Source organism: Nicotiana attenuata, unplaced genomic scaffold, assembly GCF_001879085.1.
Source record: "Nicotiana attenuata strain UT unplaced genomic scaffold, NIATTr2, whole genome shotgun sequence".
NCBI lineage: Eukaryota > Viridiplantae > Streptophyta > Magnoliopsida > Solanales > Solanaceae > Nicotiana > Nicotiana attenuata.
The window spans coordinates 273,550-298,689 of record NW_017670461.1 but is presented as its reverse complement, the minus strand read 5'-3'; the positions used below and the strand labels follow the sequence as shown (position 1 = coordinate 298,689).

The 25,140-nt window shown below is 36.5% G+C and overlaps 2 long non-coding RNA genes across 2 annotated transcripts; one reads left to right on the top strand and one right to left on the bottom strand.

The window, feature by feature from the left end:
* Positions 1-2,781: 2,781 nt before the first annotated feature.
* On the bottom strand, positions 2,782-15,753 carry LOC109239781. Its single transcript, XR_002069964.1, has 2 exons — positions 15,332-15,753; positions 2,782-3,017 (listed from the first exon to the last, which is right to left on the bottom strand). It is a non-coding gene; the product is annotated as an uncharacterized LOC109239781 (long non-coding RNA).
* LOC109239782 lies at positions 11,293-12,509 on the top strand. Its single transcript, XR_002069965.1, has 2 exons — positions 11,293-11,965; positions 12,204-12,509. It is a non-coding gene; the product is annotated as an uncharacterized LOC109239782 (long non-coding RNA).
* Positions 15,754-25,140: the final 9,387 nt, after the last annotated feature.

Below are 25,140 nucleotides of genomic sequence, written 5' to 3'. Positions count from 1 at the left end.
AAACTAACCAATCGGTGAACAACATTGCCTCCCATATAAGTCCTCGTACGGAGCCATCTGGATGCCCGATAGCTATTGTTGTAGGCAAACTCCGCTAGAGGTAAGAACTGGTCCCATGAACCTCCGATGTCATTACATAGGCACGTAACATATCCTCCAAGATCTGAATAGTGCGCTCTGACTGTTATCGTCTGAGGATGAAACGCGGTTCTCAGCTCGACCCGCGTGCCCAACTCACATTGCACGACTCTACAAAAATGTGATGTAAACTATGTGCCTTGGTCAAAAATGATAGAAATGGGTAAGCCATGCAGGCGGATAATCTCACGGATGTCAATCTGAGCGAGTCGCTCTGAAGAATAGGAAGTCACCACCAGAATAAAGTGTGCAGACTTAAACAGCCAGTCCGCCTGAAATTTGACATCCGGAATCGCCGGAGTTCATCAACCAATATCCGTCAGAAAAAGAAGAAAAAAACTTGCTTTAGTGGTCGGATTGCCTTCATTCATCGCTTCTGGTGTCGTCCCCGGTATTTGAGCTAGGTTTTGGATGTCTCTCAAGGCTTGCGTATAAAAACCTGTCCTTTTTCCCTCTTTTAATATCTGTAATTAGGATAGGATAACTTCTATTTTAATCTCTGTTAGTCTCTGTTTGCTTAAGTTCATGTGTTGGTTAATAAAAGCGTATGTTCGGTTAGTTTAACTGCTTACTATTACATCATGTATTAGCTAGTTCAAGTTTCTTCAATCATTTGTCAGCTTGCTTTGTTAGTTTAATTTGTTTAGTTTCTTATTAGTTAGTTGATCTGTTTTGTTCATTGCCTGATTAGTTTATGTACATTAAGAATCATGTTTTGTTGGATTATTCATTGTCTTGACTCATTATTTTAAATCTTTGCTTAGTCTTTTGGGCGTGAATAAACGTTATGTGTTAGTTCATTAATGGGTTACTGAGTTATTTGTTGGGACTTTTACCTAGTTATACTATATAAGAAATTTATTTATCAATGTTCTCTATGTTTTGTAGTTTTTAATAAGTATGTAGGTTTTTCTTACAGATTATGTAGATTGCTCCTTAAAAGGCTCTCACCCCATTATTAGTGCCTTCAATTAAGGGATTCAATTATATCCTTTCCTTTTTTTCCCCTCCTCTTCTCTCTCCTTTTTTTCTACAACAAAATTCCTTAATCTACGCCCAGAATCTCCATCTTCTCTCTTCCCACCTTTACTGATAATTTTATATTATTAAATCATCAATTGCATCGTTCTTTTGCTGGGAGAACGGACAACACTGAAAATGAAGAAATATTCAGGAATTGTATGATATATGTATCATAATTGTATTTAAATTGTATCAGATACATCAATACGTAAAACGTAATTGTATCATGCTTGTATCACAATTGTATATAACTTGTAGATGGTACATTAATATCCAAAATAATACCTGATACAATACTAATAAATTAATATATAATTATCACATATTTGTGATACAAACTGTGAAATTCGTCAAGATCTCACAGTTGCTCATAATTCAAATACAAATTTGATACAATCCTGAAAGAATTCTTAATTCTGATACAATTATGATACATCTTAAAACCGACTCTAAACTTAAACTGATACAATATCGTATTATACTTGTATTAGTATTGTATCATGTATTATTTTAGGTAAAAATTGTGATACAATTCTAAATTATGATACAACTTTGATCTTCATCTTTTTCAAGTTTCAATTTAAAACATCCACCTAGAACCAACTCTAAACTTAAATTATAATACAATATTGTATTTTAATAGTATTAGTATTGTATCAGAATTGTCTTAGATATTGATGTATCAAATACAACTCAGATGCAATTATGATACCTTATCATACAATCGTAATACAATTCCGAAACTTCATCTTCCTCGAGTTTCATTATGAAATTCAACCTAAAACCAACTTTAATGTAGAGTAAAGCTTACCCACAGCTTGATTTTAGAGCAAATCTTCGAATTTCTTCTATATTGTATAAATGAGAAAGAGATTTTGGACGACTAAAGAGAGAAATCATATATCAACAGCTTTGGAAGAGGAAAGAATCTGCAATTTTGGGGGGATAACAGTGGAAGAGGAGTGAGTAAGCGAGATTTTTGGGTTAGAAAGATTATGGGTATCAATGGGTTTCTGGGTACATACAAAGAGAGGTGATGATTTTGGGGTTCAGTGGGTTCTTACGGTGATGATTTTGGGTAAGTACAAAGAGAGATGATGATTTTGGGTAAGTACAAAGACAGATATAGTTTTCCTTGGAAAAAGGAAGAGTATCTTAAATATAGGTGATTATGTGTAACTGATACCCAATATTTAAGGTATGTTCCATTTTCTCCTTTTTATGATTTTGTATAAAACTAGTAAATATAGATATATAAAGTAACTAATAAGGAACCTAAATAAAGGTAGTAAATAGATTTCTATTATAGTATAGACAGGTAAAATCCGTTGTCTGTTTGCTTAATGGGCTTAGCCCAGATTCACATGTCTGGCCTGTTTGTTTGAGGTAGTATTGAAGCTGCAGATGTAAAAGCATAAGAGAGTATTAGGGGGTAAAATCAAAATACCAAAATTTGTAGTACAGGCCTGGGAATAGCCCATCGGTCAGTATGCCTAATATTACAATTGAGTGAAGGGCAGTTAGGGGATATGCTCTGTCACTATCCAAAATCTATCTAGTCTTGATGGTACCTGACCCAAACCCTCTAAATAAGCCAAGTAACATCAACACAGCTCAAATGACAGTACTAAAAGTAAATGAGTAAAATAACTGAGTTTCTATACAATCTCCCAGGATTGGTAGTGAGCTTCTTAGACTTAGAATTTAAAAAGCTAGTACGTAATAAATACATTATCTGTTCGAAATATACATACTGCAAATTTAAAGCTACCAAGGACACGTGGCAGCTATAATTGGAATTCATGTACATCTTAAATACCAGCTCCCGCCATACACAGCATCAGCAGCTCCAGGATCTGCACGCAAGGTACAGAAGTGTAGTATGAGTACAACCGACCACATGTACTCAATAAGTAACAAACCTAACCTTAGATTGAAAGCAGTGACGAGCTCGAAAAACCGTCAGAGTCCAACACCAATAACCAATAACAACTTGTAATAATACAATGAGAATAGTAAAGGTAGATAACTCAAGAGATATATGCTCAACTCGTTCATAATTACGGAAAAAGTAGGCATGCTTTTTAAGTAAAACAGTCAATTCCAAATCTCACCATTGGAAATCAATTAAACATGAGTTTATCAAAAAGAAATATATTCCCAATTCACAACACTAGATAAGAATTTCCGTTTACCAAATAGCATGAGGAAAGTACATCTCTATGCCTACATGTCAATGTACATGTCAAGTCATCAATTATCATATACCGTCTAGCATGAGGAATATATATCTCTATGCCTACGTGTCAAATCATAAATGTCACATTACCGTCTAGCATGAGGAAAATGCATCTCTATACCTACATACCAAGTATGCACGACAAATGAATGATTTTACGGTGATATCCCAGGTACTCTTACCCTCAACATACTCAAGTTGTCTGTCTCAAATGCTCACTTCATCAGACACACAATCACTCAGCACTGTATGGGTTCCTGGATCATAAGCCCCTCACCAAAGTACGTGTATATATATCACCGTGCCTTCGCTCATTGTTGATATGTCAGACTCCGAGGGGTGGATCCTGTCCAAGCGCTAATCAAAAGCCAATAAGACCTGCTACGACGTGTAGCCAGATCCAAAATAATAACAAAGCCCATAAGGCCTGCTGCGTCGTGCAGCTGGATCCACAATAATAAAAATTAATAGTAAAATAGTATGGCCTACTATAGCGTGCAACCTGACCCAAAACAACACTATCAACACGGCTCTACGACCCACCTTAGTCATCAACCTCTCAAGTCTCAAGGGCTCACAATCTCATATCACTCAATCCAACAGCACCACATATGAGAAACAATGATAACATGCAATATCACAATGAATGATGATCGGAGACTTAGATATAATATGCAAATAAAGAATCATGAGAGCGTATAATAAAATTCAAATCATATAGCCCAAAACAATAGAAATAGCCTCAATAGGTCTCAACCAAATAATCACATAGCCAAAACATGACTTCTAAAATGAACCACAGCTCAAATAATCAAACAAGTAGGGAGAACACGGATATAACAAGATATAACAGCAAAACAAGTCCAGTAATAGTCTAAAAGTGAACTTGAATCATGATTACGCCGGTGCACGTTCAAACGCCCATCACCTAGCACGCGCGTCACTCCAATAAATCTCATATAACATAGTTCCCGGGGTTAAATACCCTCAAATCCAAGTTTAGATATATTACTGACCTCGAACAAGTCAAATTAAATACTGAGCAAGCCAAACAACACTCTAGAAATGCCATCCCATGCAAAACAACTTCCGAACGGCTCGAAACTAGGCAAAAGCAACTCAAAAAATCGAATAATGCCTTAGGAAACAAACCTAAGCAATAAAAGCAGAATCTTTAATCAAAATCTCAAAGTCAACCAACAAGTCAACCCATGGCCGCACTTCAGAACCTAATAAAACTCATAAATTCGGATAAGATATTCGAATATCAGTTCAACCATAATAATTTTATCCAATTCCGACTCCGAATCGCTGTTCAAAACTCAATTATTCACTTTAAAAAAGTTTTTGATAAAAATCCCCAATTCTCTAATCAAAACATGGATTAATTCACAAATTAACTACTGTAATCATGTTAAAATAGAAAAATTGAGATAATATACTGACCCCCATGAATATATGAGAAGAACGCCACGAAAATCACCTCAATCGGAGCTCTAGAACTCAAGATATGCTCAAAATACCAAAAGAATGCAGTCTGATTTTTCTTTATACACAGGCATTTCCGCTTTTGGGCCCAAAAAGTTGCACCTGCACATTTTCAGCTGTCATTTTCGCTTTGCCGACCATTTTTCGCACCGGCGGGGTCGCAAATACGGATCCAACCTCGCACCTGCGAAGCACCAGTACCAACTTTCTTCTCCGACGCTAAAATGAGCATAACTCCCTCATACGATGTCCAAATTTGACGATTCTTTTTGCTATGACTCCATAATTACGACACAGATATAACGCTTCAGTAAAAACAGAATTTCATGCTCATTTGATTAATATGGTACCATTTATGCTTGAACAAATGACGTCGTAATATCATAAATGAGCATAACACAATCCAAACCTATCCGAAACTCATCCGAGCCCCTCGAGACCCCGTCAAAATATATTAGTAAGTCCCAAAACTTAATACAGACCTACTCAAGGCCTCAAATCACATATAATAACATCAAAACTACGAATCTCACCTCATCAAACTTAATGAACTTTTGAACTTTCAACTTCCAAAACTCGTGTCGTATCATATCAAATCAACTCGGAATGAACTCAAATTTTGCAAACAAGTTCCAAATGACATAACGAATCTATTCCAACTCCCGAAAAAATAATCCGAATCCAATATCATTAAAGTCAACTCCCAGTCAAATTTATGAACTTTCCTAACCATTAAATTGCCAACTTTCGCCAATTATGGCCAAGATCTTCTAGAAGCCTCCAAATGCAAATACGGGAGTAAACCCTAGTCCAAAAGAACCATCCGGACCTAACTGAACTGTCAAAACTCCGATCCGGGGCCAAATACTCAATAGTCAAACTTGATAAACTCTTCCAACTTAAAGCGCTTCTAAGATGAGAATCAATCTTCCGAATCATTCCCGAATCACCCGAAAATCGAAACCGACGATAAACACAAATTGTAATACATCATATGAATCTACTAATGCCCTCGAGCCATTGAACTGAATGCAAATGCTCAAAACGAACGACCGGTTGGGTCATTACATTCTCTCTCACTTAAACATACGTTCCTCCCCAAACGTGCCAAAATTCGTTCCAAAGCCATCAAATCACTATGTATGTCACGCCCCAAACCTAGGGGGTCGAGACCGGAACTACCAAGCGCACCAACTTGAGACTGAGAGACTCTGAACATAGAATTTCATACTTTGGCCATAGGACCACATTGCCAGTCAATTTGTGAAACAAAATATAAAACTGAATGGAAACTAGCTCTGAATGAACATCAATATAAATCTGAGCCAACAAGGCCGTCGTAACTACTACAACTAACAAACCAACACAAATATACATACAATGCCTACAAGCCCAACATACGGTACTAACTGACATGATATGTCTACAAGCCTCTAGTGATGGATGTACTATGGTCGGACCATGGCCCCGACCTACCCATAATATATATACATATATACACAATATTTACACAAAACCCTAGACCCGACAACTCCGAAGGACGTGGAGCTTATCGATCAAGCTGATCACGGGTAGCACCTACGGAGGAGGTCTACCAATCTACCTATTCGAACCTGCATGCATGAAATGCACCGTCCTCAGGAAAGGGACATCAGTACGAAATAATGTACCGTGTATGTAAGGCAATAGAATAACTGAAAGCTGAAACTAAACTGATAATATAATAATTAAAGTAACTCGGAGCCAAAGATGATATGGAGGTATACTTACCTACTGATTCTGACTCAACTCTATCAATATAGTAAGTAAAATAGATGTCCGGCCCTATAAGGCTCAGAATGTGTAACTGCTCGGTCATAGTAGGCTCGCTCATAGGAGCTCGACCATACTAGACTCGGTATCTCGGCCAGTCTTGACTCGCTTATAGGCACTCGCCCACACTAGGCTCGGTATATAACTTACTATCTGATCAGAGGTTTCCCAATAGGGGCCTGCCTACCGATTATAGCTCGATGATGGTGAAAATACTGTAATACTCTATATATATATATAGACCCTCTACTCTCTTGACTGAAAGAAGACAAATTTAACTGAATATAAAGTCCCCATAAGGGAAATACTGTAACTTATGAGACTAGGATAATGTACATAAATTCAGGAGTACGAACTTCTTTTTATGTCTCGCCGTTAACGCATGTAGTTACAAGATCATGCCAAAATAAGGAAGGGTATAACCTTAACATACCTTATCACAATCTTTCTAATAACCACGTTGAACTTGCCTCTTCGCACCTTAATTTGAAACAACGATAATAATACTATCATTAAGTTACGAAAGGTATAACTATTATATAATGAATGACAAGCTTATTTTATATTAAAACGGGCAGCATCTCCCCTATAATCCTTACTTCCTCCCAATTCGAGATAACACCAACAATATAAGAACACAACAATAACAACATATATACATTATTTTCCAACCTTATATACACCGCAAAAATACTACAAAACAGCCCAACACACTCCAATATCTTCATACATAAAACGACCACCGCAGTAGTGTCAGACAACCCGAAAATGTTACGACGAACGACCAGCCCCCCACCCTGCATTTATGTGGTGTTTCTCCACACCCTTTCTCCTCCAAAACTCCATAAACTAGTAGCAAAACACGCAATCCAACAACAACATGAAACAACCCACAAAATAGTCCGCTACAAGTTAAATAACTCGAACTCACTACTTCTGATCACCATTCCGTGAGTTCTTACAATTATAGAACGACTTTTCATACATTTCCAGCAAAAAAAATGGATGAAAGAGTGAATTAAACTTACCTTATTTGTTGAATACCTCAGCTCCTATCTTGGTTCTTCAAACCCTAGGTTTTTCCTCCAACTAGAACTTGAAAAGGAGAGAAAATCAATTAGGGTTGGCGTGCAGTTTTTGGGAGGATTTTTACAGGGGCTTATGTCTGGTAATTTTTCTATATAATGAGTGTTATATCTGCAGATAAGCCCTTAAATAGGCTCTTTGGCCGACCCGAAATAGCCCATTTTTGGACATATTTAATCCTCTCATTTAATCAAGTAGGTGATACACCTACTTGTTACCTAGCAGTCCCTGCAGTCTCGCAAAAATGCATATATCTCACTACTCCAATTTCATATTGACAAACGATTTAATGCGTTAAAAAGTAGGCTCATAGATCTTCAATTTTATGGGTCCGTATCTCTAAGTATATAGGGAGAAAATCCCAGTAACATATGGCCCAAAATTCAGTAAAACTCATGAACGTAACTTGTGATGACTTTCATCGACTTTTGTTCAACAACTCGCTTGACTTAGAAACTTAACATATGACTATCATAAGACTAAAATAAATCATAACATAACCCTCTTATAATGTTAAGAACCCTAGTCTCGCCCCAAAGGTATGTGTTGTAACATTACCAACTTGTCGACTTCGACGAAAGATTGTTTTCTTCAACTCCTTTATCTTCTGAACCATCCAACCCTCTTTGTACTTGTTGTTCATGATTTTCAATATTTTTAACTCCGAGGTAACATGACACTTACTTTATATACATTCAAAGATGATCTCATTTTTGGTCTTACCTTTGTTTGCTTACGACGCAGTTTTTATGTACGAAAATATGGTGTTTAACATCATCCCCCCCCCCCCCCCCCAGGAACATTCGTCCTCAAATGTTTACTCTTAGAGACTTGGAAAATTTTTGCAAGAGTCTCCTCCGTACACTAGACTAAAACCAACCTGCATGCAGCAAAAAAACATACTATACATGCCACACATGGCCAATGTCCATAAATAGCAACACTTGGCCTCACACGACTGTCAATCATAAATATTAAAAGTCAAAAATAAGAGCTTAACTGATGACCTACTGGCCCGAGTAGAGCTGTGCTGAAGTATCCCATCTCGAGCCATATCTTCAATTTGAAATAGGTGGGGGTATTTAGATTTCATCTCTTCCTCAGCTTCCCACGTTCTTGCTAAATCTTTCACGGAGGCTACCTCCTTATTTCGTAGCTTGCGAATTTGTCGGTCTAGGATGGCATCTGGAACTTCCTCGTACGATAAGTCCTCCGTTTCTGTACATCATTAATGGGCACCACTCGGGTAGGATCCCCAATGAACTTTCGTAACATAGATACGTGAAAAATTGGATGGAAAGACTCCAATTTCGAGGGTAGATGAAACCCATATGCTACTCGGCCCACTCTTCGAATAATCCTATAAGGTCCAATATAACGTGGTCTAAGCTTTCCTTTCTTGCCAAACCTCATCACGCCCTTCATAGGCAACACCTTTAAAAATACCCAGTCTTCAACCCTGGACTATAATTCTCATCGTCGCACGTCAGAATATGACTTCTGACGACTCTGAGCTGTCAATTGTCACCCCTGGATAAGCTTTAATTACGCTTATACAAAGCCTCGTACGAAGCCATCTGGATACTGGATTGGTGACTGTTATTATATGAAAACTCGATAAGAGGTAGATGCTCATCCCAACTTCTTTTAAGATCCAACACATGCTCGTAACATATCCTCGAGCGTCTGAATTGTGTGCTCGGCTTGTCCGTCAGTTTGTGGATGAAAAGTTGTGAAATGACCTCCAAATATGTGTTGTAAACTAGGGTCCATGATCAGATATAATATATATTGGTACTCCATGTAGCCGCACTATCTCCTTAATATATAACTTTGCATAATCTTCAGCTGTAAATGTAGATTTGATCGGCAGAAAATGGGCTGATTTTCTGAGCTTATCGACTATCACCCATATAGAATCGAACTTACAATGAGAATGAGGCAAACCTGTGACAAAGTCCATGTTTATTGCCTCTCATTTCCACGTTGGGACCTCTATAGTCTGGTGCTCTACCTTTACCTGTGGGCAACTAGGACACTGGGTGAGAAACTCAGCAATGTTCTTCTTCATATCGTTCCACCAGTACACAACCTTAATGTCATGATACATCTTCGTATGACCCAGGATGAATGGATTACCATGAATAATGTGCCTCTAACATAATGTTGCCTCGTAGCCCTGCTACATCTGGAACACAGAGATGACCCCTGTATCTGAGAAGCCCATCTCTCTTGAGCTCTAACAACGACTTCTTCTGCTACGGAACTCGCTCTCTTAACTCAACCAACGCTGGGTCCTCGTACTGCCTTTACTTTACTTCAGCTATGAGAGATGATTTTGCAGTATTTTGGAGTACAACTCCACCATCGGCATAATCTACAAACCGAATCCCCAAACAATCTAATTGATGAAGCTCTCTATCTAACTCACTTTTCTCAGCCTCTACATGTGCTAAGCTACCCATAGATCGGCGACTTAAGGCATCTGCTACATCATTTGCTTTCCCTGGATGGTAGAGAATGTTAACGTCGTAATCTTTCAGTAACTTAGCCATCGCCTCTATCGCAAATTCAACTCTTTTTTCTTGAAGATATATTGCAGGCTTTTATGATCTATAAATATATCCACATGAACACCTTATAAATGGTGCCACCTATATCTTAAGTGCATGGACAACTGCAGCTAACTCGAGGTCGTGGTTCGGATAATTCCTCTCGTGATTCCTCAACTACCTTCAAGCGTAAGCAATTACCTTCCCATGTTGCATCAGGACACATCCCAAGCCGACACATGAGGCATCACAATACACGACATAACCCTCTAGACCCTCTGGAAGTGTTAGAACAGGCGTTGAGGTCAACCTTGTCTTAAGCTCTTGGAAACTCCGTTCGCAAGCCTCTATCCACTGAAACTTAGCTGCTTTCTGAGTCAGCTTCGTCAATGGAGCCGAAAGGGAAGGAAAACCCTCTACGAACCTCCGATAGTGTAAGCACGTGATTTTTGCCCTATACGAAATACTCCTATAAAATCCCCATAAAATAGATTTTTGTCAAATATTCGCCATTTTAGGAATTTTTATAGATTTTTATTAATTATTTGCATTTCTTGCATGTTTATGTTTTATTTAAATCATGAAAAATACCAAACATATCACTCATAGCATTTATGATTTATTTTTACATTTTTAGAATTAATCATAATCATTTGTTTTATAAAAATTTGAAAATCACAAAAATAGCTCATTTTTACATTTTTTGTCTTATAATTTTGGTTTATTGATTTTTCACTTTTAATATATAGATTTAAGTGAGGTCTATAATTTTAATAATTAGCTAATTAGTTTAATTTCACACTTTTGGATAATTTAGAATTTTTAATTTGTAGAATTTTTTTTTAATTAAAAGAAAAAGGAAAATTAACAAAATAAAAGAAAGAATTGGAAAAGAAAGGTTTGTCTTGTGAAATTGGGCCAAAATTAATGCTGAACCCAAAACCTATACCCAAATTTGCCCAAACCCAATAACTCACTCAAAGCTCAATCTCCCTACCCAAATACCCATTACCCCTTGCCCTAATCCTTCGCATAAAAGGGGAGCTAAGGCACAAAAATAGGGGGAATTTGGAGAGATCCCTGACCTTAGCAAAATACAGAGAAGAACCCAACGACGCTGCTCCCTCCCTCTGAACAAAAATCACACCCAGCTCCTTTCCTTTTTCTTCTGAAACTCCTTTCTTCCTCCTTGAAGATCCAGTCATGGAACTCAACTCACCCTCCTCATCTCCTTCTCCAAACCGCCCAGAAGCGCTATCTTCTCAGCCATAACCAGCTGAAAACCAACTTCAAACGCCTCCAAAACCGAACCCCCCTTGCCATCCGAGAAACAACGCCTTTGGCTGGCTTTTCCTTCCTCATAAACACATGAAAAACTAAAAAAAATCAAAAAAAAAAAAAAAAAAAAAAAACTTCAAAAAAAAACAGATAAGGAAAATGGTAGTGAAAGAGGAATTTCGAAGTTGTATTTACTTCACTGCTCTAATCTGCAATTTCTGGGTTATCAAGGAGTGGTTTGGTGTTGGATTGCTGTGATTTCTGTGGTATATTAGCTGAGCTCCAGCCTATATCTGTTTCAGAATTTATTTGGCTTTTGGGGTCTTTCTTTTCTTCCTGGCTTGTAAAGGTACAATCCCTATTGTTGATTAATTTTCAGATGTTTGTACTGTTTGAAAATTTGTGGGATATAGTTATTCAACTTCATGTGTGTTTCCTCTTCTTGTCTAATCGCTAATGCCTGAATATTTGTTGGTTAGTTAGTCATTTTTCTGATTAACCTACTATTCTTTGAATTAATAATTTGTGTTTAAGTTGGCATGGAGAAAGGATTATCATGGATGTTTAGGGTGTTTTCTTTTTTCCAGAAATAAGTCACAAACATGAGCTAGATCAGGGAAATAGAATCTGTTCATTTGCGGGAGTACATTGATTTTGATTTTGTGTCGTGAGTATGTGTAAAAATGATACAAGCTGTCTTTATGTATTCATGGAATTGATTCAAGTCAAATAGTGACATTCATGATACATACAAAATGTTTTAGATAAAATCATCAATGTCTTTGGCTATGCAGGTTTGATTTATAGCTAAATTTTGTAATATTAACACTCAATTGTCTTGAGCTATTTGTGCTTGAGTAATGAAAAATGGGCCGTTTCATGTTGCCGTGGTATTAGTTTTCCTTTAATCGTTTCCTATTTGCGGATCTATCACGTTTGGATTCATATTTTGAATAGTCTGAAGTTGGTTTCATGTGCTGATTAGAATTGATTTTGTCCCTTTTTCTTATGTACTTCATGTTGGCTTGAAATAATGGAATGACGGTGTGAATATTTTTTTTAATATGCAATTGGGCCTGCTGCGAGCCTAGGCCCTTCAAATAACCAAACGCTTTTTAAATTCGTTTGAGGCGTGCCATATTAAGTAAAATATAGCTTATGACCTCAAAAGCTTAGTTTGAGTTTTCCTTTAAAAATTGGAATCGAGGTGTGCCGTGCCAAATAAAATCTCAAACGCATGGCCCTCACTTAATTAATTTTAATATTTTAGAAATTCGGGACATGCCATTTAGCGAATTTTCATGGCTTCCCGCAAAGTTAATAAGACCCTAGCCACTTTAGGCGCGCTTTTTAATAATTTTACCTTCTTAAATACGGGTGTGCATTTCATGCGACCCAAATCCAAATCCCAAAACGTTGAATAAGAGGTGTCGAGGATCCGGGTGCATTTCATGTGACGTGATCCAAAAAACACGCTCTTAAACGGCGTTCACTTTCATAAAAAACTAATTAAAAGCGGTTAAACAAATTTATAAAATTGCATTATAGGTTGGAATATGTATAAAAATCAGATTTTAGCCATTTATAATAATTTAAGCGACCGTGCTAGAACCACGGGATCCGGGGGTGCCTAACACCTTCCCTCGGGTCAACAGAATTCCTTATTCAGAATTTCTGGTTCGCAGACTCCAATTGGGAAGTCGAATTTTTCCTCGATTTGGGTTTTAAGTTAAACCGGTAAAGCCAATTCTTTCCCAAGTGGCGACTCTAAAAAATAAATAAATAATCCCATTTCGAATAATGTCACTTTAAATGAAAAAACTCCCTTATACATTATCCTTCGGGGTAGGTGTGTAAAAAAGGGGCAGCTGTAAGCACGTGATTTTTGCCCTATACGAAATACTCCTATAAAATCCCCATAAAATAGATTTTTGTTAATTATTCGCCATTTTAGGAATTTTTATAGATTTTTATTAATTATTTGCATTTCTTGCATGTTTATGTTTTATTTAAATCATGAAAAATACCAAAAATATCACTCATAGCATTTATGATTTATTTTTACATTTTTAGAATACCAAAAATATCACTCTAGCACATATAGCATGGAACATGTATAAAAAATCAGATAAAGTCAAATATAACAATTGTACTAAGCTCGAATTCTTAAACCCTGAATCGAAATTCTGGGTTCGTTTCTCCAGCAGAGTCACCAGAGCTGTCACGCCTCCTTTTACACACCTACCCCAAAGGATAATGTATAAGGGAGTTTTTCCATTTAAAGTGACATTATTCGAAATGGGATTGTTTATTGATTTTTAGAGTCGCCACTTGGGATAGGATTGGCTTTTGGTGTCCCAAGTCACCGGTTTAATTTGAATCCCAAATCGAGGAAAACATTCGACTTCCCAATTGGAGTATGCGAACCAGAAATTCTGAATAAGGAATTCTGTTGACCCGAGGGAAGGTGTTAGGCACCCTCGGATCCCGTGGTTCTAGCACGGTCGCTTAAATTATTATAATTGGCTAAAAATCTAATTTTTTGCATGTTCCAACCTATAGTGCACTTTTATAATTATTTACCACTTCTAATTATTTTTATGAAAGCGAACATTGTTTAAAAACGTGTTTTCGGATCACGTCACATGAAATGCACCCGGATCCTCGACACATTCTTATTCAACGTTTTCGGATTTGGATTTGGGTTGCATGAAATGCACACCCGTATTTAGAAAGGTAAAATTATTAAAAAGCGCGCCTAAAGCGACTAACGAGTTATTATCTTTGCGGGAGGCCGTGAAATTCGCTAAACGGCACGCCTCGATTTCTAAAGAGTTAAAAATTAATTACATGAGGGCCATGGGTTATGTAAATCCATTGTGTCTTTTCACTTCTCATGATCAACAATCATCCAAACAAATTCATGTTCAGTAAGTAATTTCTCTTTTTGTGTACAAATTATTGCCTCTGTTCAATGCTTCAAACAAAAAAAAAATTGGTAATAACACTTCTGAAGTTCAAATTCATTTTGTAAAATGAAATTCTCGAATGGACAGATATAGTACAATCGTAAGACAATAAAAACCAAACTTAAACTACAAAAAGAAGCAAAATCTAAGAGTTTAACGAAAAACTTACTTCTTTCAAGAAATTTATCAAACACCTATTGTACAAACTCTTTTACCTACGGAGTTAATACACCCAATTTTTGACAAACAAAATCTTGCGTGCAGAGGAATTGTGCAACTCAGCTTATCAAATTCACGCCAATTCTCGACCAGCTTATTTTCCAATTGAAGAACGGAGTCACAGAATCTTATAGCTCAAATCATGAATATCAATAAATGATCGAACAAGCATAAAGAGGCAGACTATATTGAGAATTATTCAGTTCTCACGAAGGAAATACAAATCTGCCAAAGCTAGACGAAGATCCCGAGACCAAATCTCGAGCTAAAAAAATTTGTTGAACTCAAAGCGATTAGATAACCAACACAGTACTCATCGCTGAAAACAGGGATCGAATTAATTCAAATAGGTATCGTACTTGGATTTTTTTCCAACAATTTCAACCAATTTGAGATGAAATACACATCTCTTACACACTAGAATAATAGAGACCAGAACTGGAACAAATCTACAAGAAGCTAAAAGGAAAATCACAATTTTTGATCATTTGAATAAAGCATAAAACGAGGAAGTTTACACAACTTACCCGATCGAATAGAGCGAAGCTCGAACAAGCCAAATGAAGGCAGACACAAACTCGACGGAGCTCAGCAGCACAGCTTCAACGGAAAACTCAGCAACAGCAAGTCAATAAATTCGAACCTCAAATTCCAGATTCCTTTTGATTTTTGTTTGAAACCATTTTTTTCGGATTCGAGCTTCCTAATATGCTTGTGTATTTCGCGTGTGAGCTTGGGTGTGGAAATCTGGTCGTTCTTGTTGAGCAATGGAGAGGGGTGTGCCGATTATGTTCATAGGAGAAGGTCTCCTTCCATCGAAGATGATGAATGAAGAAGCAAGAAAAGGGAAGCAGGGGGTTTTGCCCCGTTTTTGGTGATGAAGCGGTCTGATATCTCCTAGCTCCAAGGTCTATGTAGGGATTAGGTGCTACAGGGGTAGAAATTAGGTTAGGGTATGAGCCTAGGAATTATGGGATAGGTAGAAAAATTTGGGCCTAATTTGGGTATAAGAACTAGCTCAATATCCAATTAAATCTTTTCTTTAAATTCTTTTTTTTATCTTTTTTTTTCTTTTCTTTAATTAAAAATCCTAAAATTAAAATCCTAGATTATCTAAAAATGTGAAATTAAACTAATTATAAAAACTATAAACATTACTTAATTCTAAATTAAAAGAGAAAAATTAATAAGCTAAAAAATCAAAAGACAAAAATGTAAAAATGAGCTATTTTTTGTGATTTTCGAATTTTTATAAGCAACTAATTACTGGTTAATTCTAAAAATGTAAAAACAAATCCTAAATGTAATGCATGATATTTTGGTATTTTTTCATGATTTAAATAAAACTTAAACATGCACAAAATGCAAACAATTAAAAATTCTACAAAAATTCCTAAAATGGCAAATAATTAACAAAAAATTTATTTTTCTTGGGATTTTATAGGAGTATTTCATATAGGGCAAAAATCACGTGCTTACAGATAGTAGTCTGCTAAGCCTAGAAAGCTACGAACCTCTATCGGAGTGGTAGGTCTAGGCCGGGATTTCACGGCCTCAATATTCTGAGTGTCTACCTTTATACCTTCATCGGATACAATATACCCCAAGAATGATACAGAATTCAACCAGAACTCACATTAAGAGAACTTAGTATACAACTTACGATCATGTAAGGTTTGGAGTACCGTTCGCAGGTGGTCTTTATGCTCCTCCTCTGAACGTGAATAAAATAGAATATCATCAATAAATACTATCACAAACTGATCTAAAAATAGCTGGAATACACTATTCATCAAGTCCATAAATATGGGGGGTGCATTTGTCAACCCGAAGGACATGACAAGGAACTCGAAGTGGCCATATCGGGTCCTGAAGGCTATCTTCGGAATATCTTTCTCCCGAACTTTGACCTGGTGGTATCCCGGCCTCAAATCTATCTTTGAAAAACATCTATCCCCCTGTAACCATTCAAACAAGTCATCGATCCTTAGAAGTGGATACTTATTCTTAATAGTTACCTTGTTTAGATGCCTATAATCGATACACATCCTCAGCGAGCCATCTTTCTTTTGCATAAATAGCACCGGTGCACCCCAAGGGAAGGTACTGGGCATGATGAATCCTTTCTCCAGCAAATCTTTTAACAGCTCCTTCAACTCCTTAAATTCGGCAAGTGCCATTCTATATGGAGGGATGGATATTGGTTGATTTCCTGGAAGCAAATCGATGCTAAAATCAATCTCTCGCTTTGGAGGAATACCTGGAAGCTCATTTGGAAACACATATGCGTACTCTCAAACTAGTGGAATAGACTGAAGTGTAGGTATCTCACCATCTGCATCTCTAACTCGCACAATATGATAAATGCACCCTTTTGTGATCATTTTCCTCGCCTTCAAATAGGAAATAAACCTCTGGGTGTCGCTGTATAACCCACCTATTCAAGGACTGGCTTACCCGAAAAATGAAATCTGCCTGCCTTTGCTCAGCAATCAACTGTGGCATAGCCTGCTGACAACCAGTCCATGCCCATGATAGCATCCAAATCCTTCATCTCTAGCTCAACTAGATTGGCTGAGGTCTGACGACTACAAACTGTCATTTACAACCTCAGTAAATCCGTCTAGAAATTATTGGTTCTCCAACCGGTGTAGCTACTGTAAAAGGATCACATAGTGTATCAGGAACTATACCAAACTTCCCCGCGACAAATAGGGTAATATACGATAAAGTATATCCTGGATCTATCAAGGCATAAGCATCGTGAGAGCAAATGGTCGATATACCTGTCACAACGTTTGGTGAAGACTCCTGGTCCTGTCGACCTGCTAAAGCATAGATACGGTTCTGATTACCACCTGAACTGGAACCTCTACCTCTGCCTCGACCTCTACCAGCTGAAGACTGCGACTCGCGCCCTGAAGGATACACGGACATAGATGATCTTGTTGTTGAACTCCTTGGTTGTGCCATACCCCCTCTCTATTTGGGCAATATCGCATCATATGCCCCGGACGCCAATGATATCCATACTATGCTGGTTAACTCTAGGGCCAACCCTGCTATAAACCTATGGATCCTGTCCCGCATAGTAGCAACAATGGATGGAGCATATCTGGTCAATCAGTCAAAACGGAGGCCATACTCTCGAACGCTCATATTGCCCTGCTTGCGGGCTAGAAATTGATCGACTCGAGACTGTCAGATCTCTTGCGGTAAGTACTGGTCAAGGAAGGCATCTGAAAAATTCTCCAAAATAGCTGGAGGTGCATCACATCCCCTGAACCTCTCCCATCCCTCTTACCAAAGGACGACTATATCTCAGAGTCGAAAAGCTACCAGCTCAACTGCCTCTTTCTCTGTGGCATGAATAATCCGAAAGATCCTGTAAAGCTGATCTATGAAATTGTCACGCCTCAAACCTAAAGAGGCATGGCCGGAACCCAATGCCATAACCGGCCCGAGCGTACCACTCTGTAACTGTGAACTCTAGAGGGCAACCCTCAACTTAGGGTGATGAGGCCATATTCTGAATCGTCTGAAAATAACGCATCTCTCATCTGTAGGGTAAACATACCCAAAAGCTGATATATATATATATATATATATATATATATAAATTGTGCAAGCCGACGAAGCTGTCATGAACATTTACTGATATACAAAATATACAGGACTCATCCACAATAGAGATAACTATACTGTATCATGGTCGGGACGACCTACCCATCAAACATGTATATATAAAATAGTCTCCAAGGTATAGACCTGACAACTCCGAGGAAGGGGAGCTTACCAACCAAGCTGATGTTTGACTCTGTCTACTAGGAAGGTCTATCTAGGTGTCAAGCAGGACCTGCAGGCATGAAATGTAGCGTCCTCGGCAAAAGGGACGTCACTACAAAATAATGTACCGAGTATGTAAAGCAACAGAATAACTGAAAGCTGAAACTGAACTGATAATATAATAACTAAAAGTAATTGGGAGTCAAAGATAATCTGAAGATATGCTTACCTGCTGATACTGACTCAACTCTCTCGATATAGTAAGTAAATAGTTGTCCGGCCGTATAAGGCTCGGTATGTGTAACTACTGTGCCGTAGTAGGCTCGCTCATAGGCGTTCGGCCATACTAGGCTCTATATCTTGGCCAACTGGGCTCACTCATAGGCGCTCGGCCACAGTAGGCTTGATATATAACTTACCATCTGATATGAGCTGCCCATAGGGGCCTGCCACCGATTATAGCTCGATGGTGGTAAAAATACTGTAATACTGTATATATATATATATACGTACAGACTTAATTTATTTTACGTTGTTGTAGAAATAGTTGATGGATCTATAATCTGGCCATCTTTCATATTTTTTTAATTTATCACTCTTTGAACTGTAAAAATATTTAGAGAGTTTGGCTAAGTTCTATACAAGTACGTGTTTTATTGCATTTTATTCTGATAGTGACTTTTATATGACATTAAAAAAAATACCGAAAATTAACCGAACCGTACCGATATCGAAGAGTAACCGACATGACTGGACGGTTTCGAAAAGTTTAATCTTGGTTATACATAATAGAATAACCGAAAAATTGATATGATACAAAATTTATAAAATAACCGACCGAACCGAACCATTGACACCCCTGAAGCAGATACGCAATATAGGGAAAAACACATGCACAAACTAAACATTTTTTCTTCCAAAAGTTGCTGCTGACTTCTCACACCCTTTACACCTAGTTGCAAAATTTATGGACATATTCCTGTGAACTGATAATTATATACGAATAATTAGCAAGAAAATTCAAAAGATACAAGGATCAAAAGAGAAGAAGAAAAAAATGTGTGCCAGGATTTTAAATTTGAATTCGTCTTTGAACAAGAAAAAATATATTAAGTTGGTCTCAAAGGATAAAATCGAATGATCTGACTAGATCCTTAGATATTTATTGGATTAGTTACTTGCGTCGGATTGAAGTGGAAAAAAAAAATAGAATCGTGATTTTCTCTTTTATCCCAAACTTGATTTATATGGTTTGGTCTAGTCTTGTTTTTCGTAATTTACTTTTTTTGTCTAATAATTTTTTTTTAAAGAAATATGCTTACAACAATATCTGAGGCTCGCCTCACAAGTATATAAGTTCCTAATAGGGATTCTAGTATATAAACTCCACCACCCTTAAGAAAACTCAACCAATAGACAATGAAAACAGTAAACATGATGTGACTGTTAGGGCATATACTATTAACCATACATTTAGATATAATATATTCTAATAATTGTCATGGTTAAAAGTCTAAGTGGGAGATTGTTGGGATATATACTATTAACCATGAATTTTGGTTTGGATATAGTATTTATTATGGAACAATTGTTTATTCAATTTTAATAAAGTTTTAAATAGATCATATATTCGTTTGTGTCATTTACTTATATAGTAGATGATTTAGTGTATAGAGTTTAGCTTATACACAGAAGATTAAATCATCGGTTCTTATAAGTATAAAGATCATGTTCACAATCTAATGATGGAATTGGACAAACTATCAGGAATGATTGTAGCACAAGATTAAATGTATTTTATCTTGATTATGGGAATTGTCTAATTCCGACTTCTTGTGCTAGTACATTTTGTATATATTGAACGGACCAAGTAGAGATAAGTATTTTATACTGACTTAATAAAATAATTTCTCTAGCCATTAAATGTACTTATAGTCTTAGTCTTGATATAATTATTATTAGTTGTGTATATTGTTATTGTTTTGATTTATTAAAAGACAAGATTCTTTCGTGGTCAATATGCCTGGTAAATTGAACAATAATGATATACATTGGCAAAGTAATAGTTAGTTGATGGAATCCATGTCTCGGTCTAGAGATTGATGATACACCTTTATGAAAGCTTATAAGTTTTCATGTGTAAACCTGCAGGTGGATTTTGTATCTGTCACATGAAATAAGTTAAGCGAAAGTCTAAAGAAAATAATCAATGAATTAAATTGTCAGTAATTTAATTTATTCGATTAATATATGAATCTTAACATGGGAGTTAAATAAGGTTTAATGGAAGAATTTCGAATTTGAACTGATGAGTGCAGTTACGAATTTTTAGTGGAATAATTCGTAATTTATTATGGTAGTATCAATTCGGATATTTCGAATTAAGTCCATAATAGGAAGCCTCGTTAATTAAATACTGTGGTCCCTGCTGTGACCGAATATTTAGGAATTAAATGGAATTATATTTCTTGGTGGAAAAGGAAGACCCAACAGGTTTAGGATAATGTTTTAAACCCTAAAACCTGTGGCTATATAAAGAGGTCTTATTCCATAAGGAGGCAAGAGTTTTTACTACACGTTTTTCCTAGGAGAAACTCGCCCACACGAGTTCCGCTAATTCCGGCCATTATTCGGGTCACGCAGCAGAAGACCGTGGAACTGGAGGATGGACGGTTTTTGCTCATGCTTGAAGGTCTTTTGGCGATTGCAATCACGCTTCAAGAGATAAGTATCGATTTTATGTTTGATTAAAATCTGTGATTATGTGTTGTCTGTATTATATGCAAGTGATCACGGCCTTTTGCTTCCGCTGTTCATACCTGTTTTCCATCAGTGACGGCGCCGTTGGGGAGTTTTCAAAAAGCCACCGAGGATATGGATATTGAGGAACTTGAAGAATTCGTGGCTGCATTGGAAGAATTGAAGAAGAAATCAAGCATGAGAGCTGATGATGAATTGAGTATGATAAATGGTTCTTCATTGCCAACTACTTCAACTACTAGGTCAGGGTTTCGTGATTGGGCTTATTTTTTCCCTCCATGTCACCAGTCTCTCAAAGACTCATCATTAGTTTAGTAACAGAAGAAAAAACCATCAAACTCGGTTCATAAAAGGCTTATAAAACAGAGAGCACAAACATAAGAAAAACCTACCAATTCATTAGTTAGCATCAGACTAACGTAAATACGATATATGAGGCAAATATACCAACTTTATGACAACTGAACACAACGAAAAACCAATACAATTCTACTCCTAAGGCTTCACAAATTGACAAACTATGAGGCATGCTCGCAAACACACAAGGAATTAGAAATTGTACACTGTAATACTCTTAAGACTTGACCGTGTTTAAATCAAAACAGTGTTAACAACAAGCCCAGTAAAATTCTACTAATGGGGTCCGGGAAGAATACTGACCTTACCCCTATGGAAAGAATAGTGACCTTACCCCTACCCCGAAGAATAATGAGCTGTTTCGGGAAAACACTCACAACATTGTCACAAGCTATCTTAGACAAAATACCTAGTAGACTAGTCCCATAATGGCACGAAGTAAAACAAGACTCAACTTAACTCCTAACCTACAAACCCTAATACTTAACCTCCACATATTCCTATAATACTTCTTCCTAACCTACAGCGTTAATTACTAATTAATTACTACTCCCTCCGGTCCAAAATAAATAATTTTTTGACCTTTTTCTTGTGGTCCAAAATAAGTGATTTTTTCAGATTTCAAGAATGAATTAATTATTTTTTTCCTACATATGAGTTAGGAGTGTTTATGTGAGATAGTAAAGTTTAATATGGTCAATTCCATTGCTAATTAATGTTAAAAGGTGAATTTCTTAATCTGTGTGAAAACACCCAAAAAATCACTTATTTTGGACCGGAGGGAGTAATAAACAACTAGTGCTAGATATAATGTGGCGTATTATAGTTGCAAAACGTAATTACATTATAATATAGGCTAAGGATGTACCTCTTTCTTTTTAATTTCAAAAAATAGACTCAGTTAAACTCACTGTATCAGAATCTTACAATATAAACTTATTGTCAAACTCAAAATCCAATGCCACCATCATCAATTTGCCCTGCAGCAAACCAGGGCAAATTTATTTTATCTAAGACTTTTCACATATCAATAGTTGCTGCACAACCTATAAGAATACTAATATATTTCAGAAGATAAAATTGTAACAACAAACCCCATTAATCAATCTTTTTCCCCATCAACCACTCTTAATACACAATATATAGTGCATTTCTTTTAACCTTGAAAAATGCACTATATCAGCAATTATCACAACTACAAAACTTGAGAACAAAAAGAAACTAATTAATCTCTGCAAACGGATGGCAATATCAGGAAAGGGCGAAGTAAGCGGAAGCAATGGGAATGGGAGGCATCGGAAAGACAAAATTATTTTTATTTTTCAACTTTAAATTGAAAAAATCAAATATAACTATATCTTTCGACACCTCCCACTCCAATAACTTCTCATAATCGCATCCCTTTCCACTCCAGCTTTTTTTATGGATCACTACTCAATCTCTCTCCCTCAAATGTGAGAGTAATATAAGTAAATTAAAATATTGAAAGATAAAGCGAATATATTTATAGAGAAAAAAAAACAAATAACAGAAGGGAGCCATCAGGAACCAAAGTTGATCCCCAGAAGCTTGAGGCTATTGTACGGTCCGCATCATGGTTTGATCTTTTCAAAGATCGCATCACATGGCTCCTCTATATATGTGTATTTGAATAATAAAGAGAAGGAAAAAAACAATTTATAAAAAATTAAAAGAAATCAAAAAAAAAAAAAAAAGTAAGGAAAGGGAGCTCAGAAGAGTATATGGGTATGAGAAATTTAACATCACAATAATCAGAGTGGTGCATGACTTTCTCTATATATCATCATAGCTCCTATGAAAACATGAAAACTGTGTGTGTGTGTGTAGTTCAAACCCTGTGATCGGTTTATTAAGAGAGAGAGAGATCTGTTTGTGTAGGCGGATATGAGCGAATATATAAAGCTAAAAGGCAGACAACGAGAAGGTGTCTAAAACCCTAATCGGTAGAAAATGGGCTTTGGTCATGGGCCGAGCAAATTGGGAATAGGATTTTTCAGGAAATTGCGCCGGATGAATATTTTTGAAAAATTTTCAGAAACTACTATGCTTTAGTGATTATTGGCTTGCTATAGGCATATTGCTACCATTTACTAAATTATTTCTTATAGCTATGTTTTCCGTTGTTATAGACAGTATTAAATGTATTTTTGCTACTGTATTCATGAATTCAGTAGCAAAACTCGTCGGAAAACAGGGGAGTCCAGCTACGCAGAGAATGTATTCGCGAGCTGTATTCGTGAGTACAGTAACGGAATTTGCGAAGAAAAGGTCTTCGGCTGTTATAAAAATGGTATGAATCAATTAACTCCTAATATAACTCAACAAACTCAATTATAACACACAAAATTTATATTTCCAGTTATAGAAAAGATTCTCAACTAAAAAACACCCCAAAAATCTTCAGATATTCAATCTATCCTTTCTTTTTTTAGTGGTATCTTTACTAAAATATTTTTAGTGGTATCTTTACAAATATATTTATATATTAAAATTATATAATTACATTGAATACAGTTAAATACATTGAATACATGAAGTATAGCAGGTCATCTATAATGCAAAAACATATGAATACATACTGCAGATTCATTTGAATACATATATACATCTGAATACATAAATTATATTAATTAGAAAAATATATGAATACATTCAACAGTTAATACAATGAAATACATGAAATACAGTGAGATACATTAAAATACAATGAAAAAAAAAGACAGTGAATACAATGAAATACATGGAATACAGTGAGATACATTGAAATACAATGAAAAAAAGGCAACAGACTCTTCAAGTTCCTCAGCCCCAAACTCCGTCCCAATCCACCGATATCCAAGCCACTGCCATGTGGGGCGTCACCGCCGGTTAAATGAAGACAGTTGTTAGAGAAGCACAAATTTAAAAGATCAAATGGAAATTAGAGACAGAACTTCTTCAGACCTCACAGAGCAAAGATGAACAATCAATGCAAAATCAAGTTAATCTTCTGGCTTTAGGAGTGACGTATTCTCTTATAACCGAATATTTGCAAATGAAAAAAAAATGATGGATGAAATCATGAACCAGTGAAACAAAAGTAGACATTAACCAAGTCCATTGTACGAGGCCGTGACAATACTTAACAAAGTCTCTTCTATTTTCAATTTCTTTTACCATATTGCTCTCGCGTCCCATTTTGGAGTCGAAAAATAGTCTATAAATATAGAACAATCAATGCAAAATCTAAGAAAAATTTGGAATGCGTAATACAACTGTGTGAAAGAAATCGCCGGCCGGAAGAGGAGGTTAGGGGTGACACAACAAGGAAGGAGGAAGTGGTCGCCGGCCAGATCTGTTGTTGGCAAAACACAGCCCATGCTAGGGTTTATAAAAGCATGGGAGAAAAAAAAATTGTGTGTGTGTGTGTGTG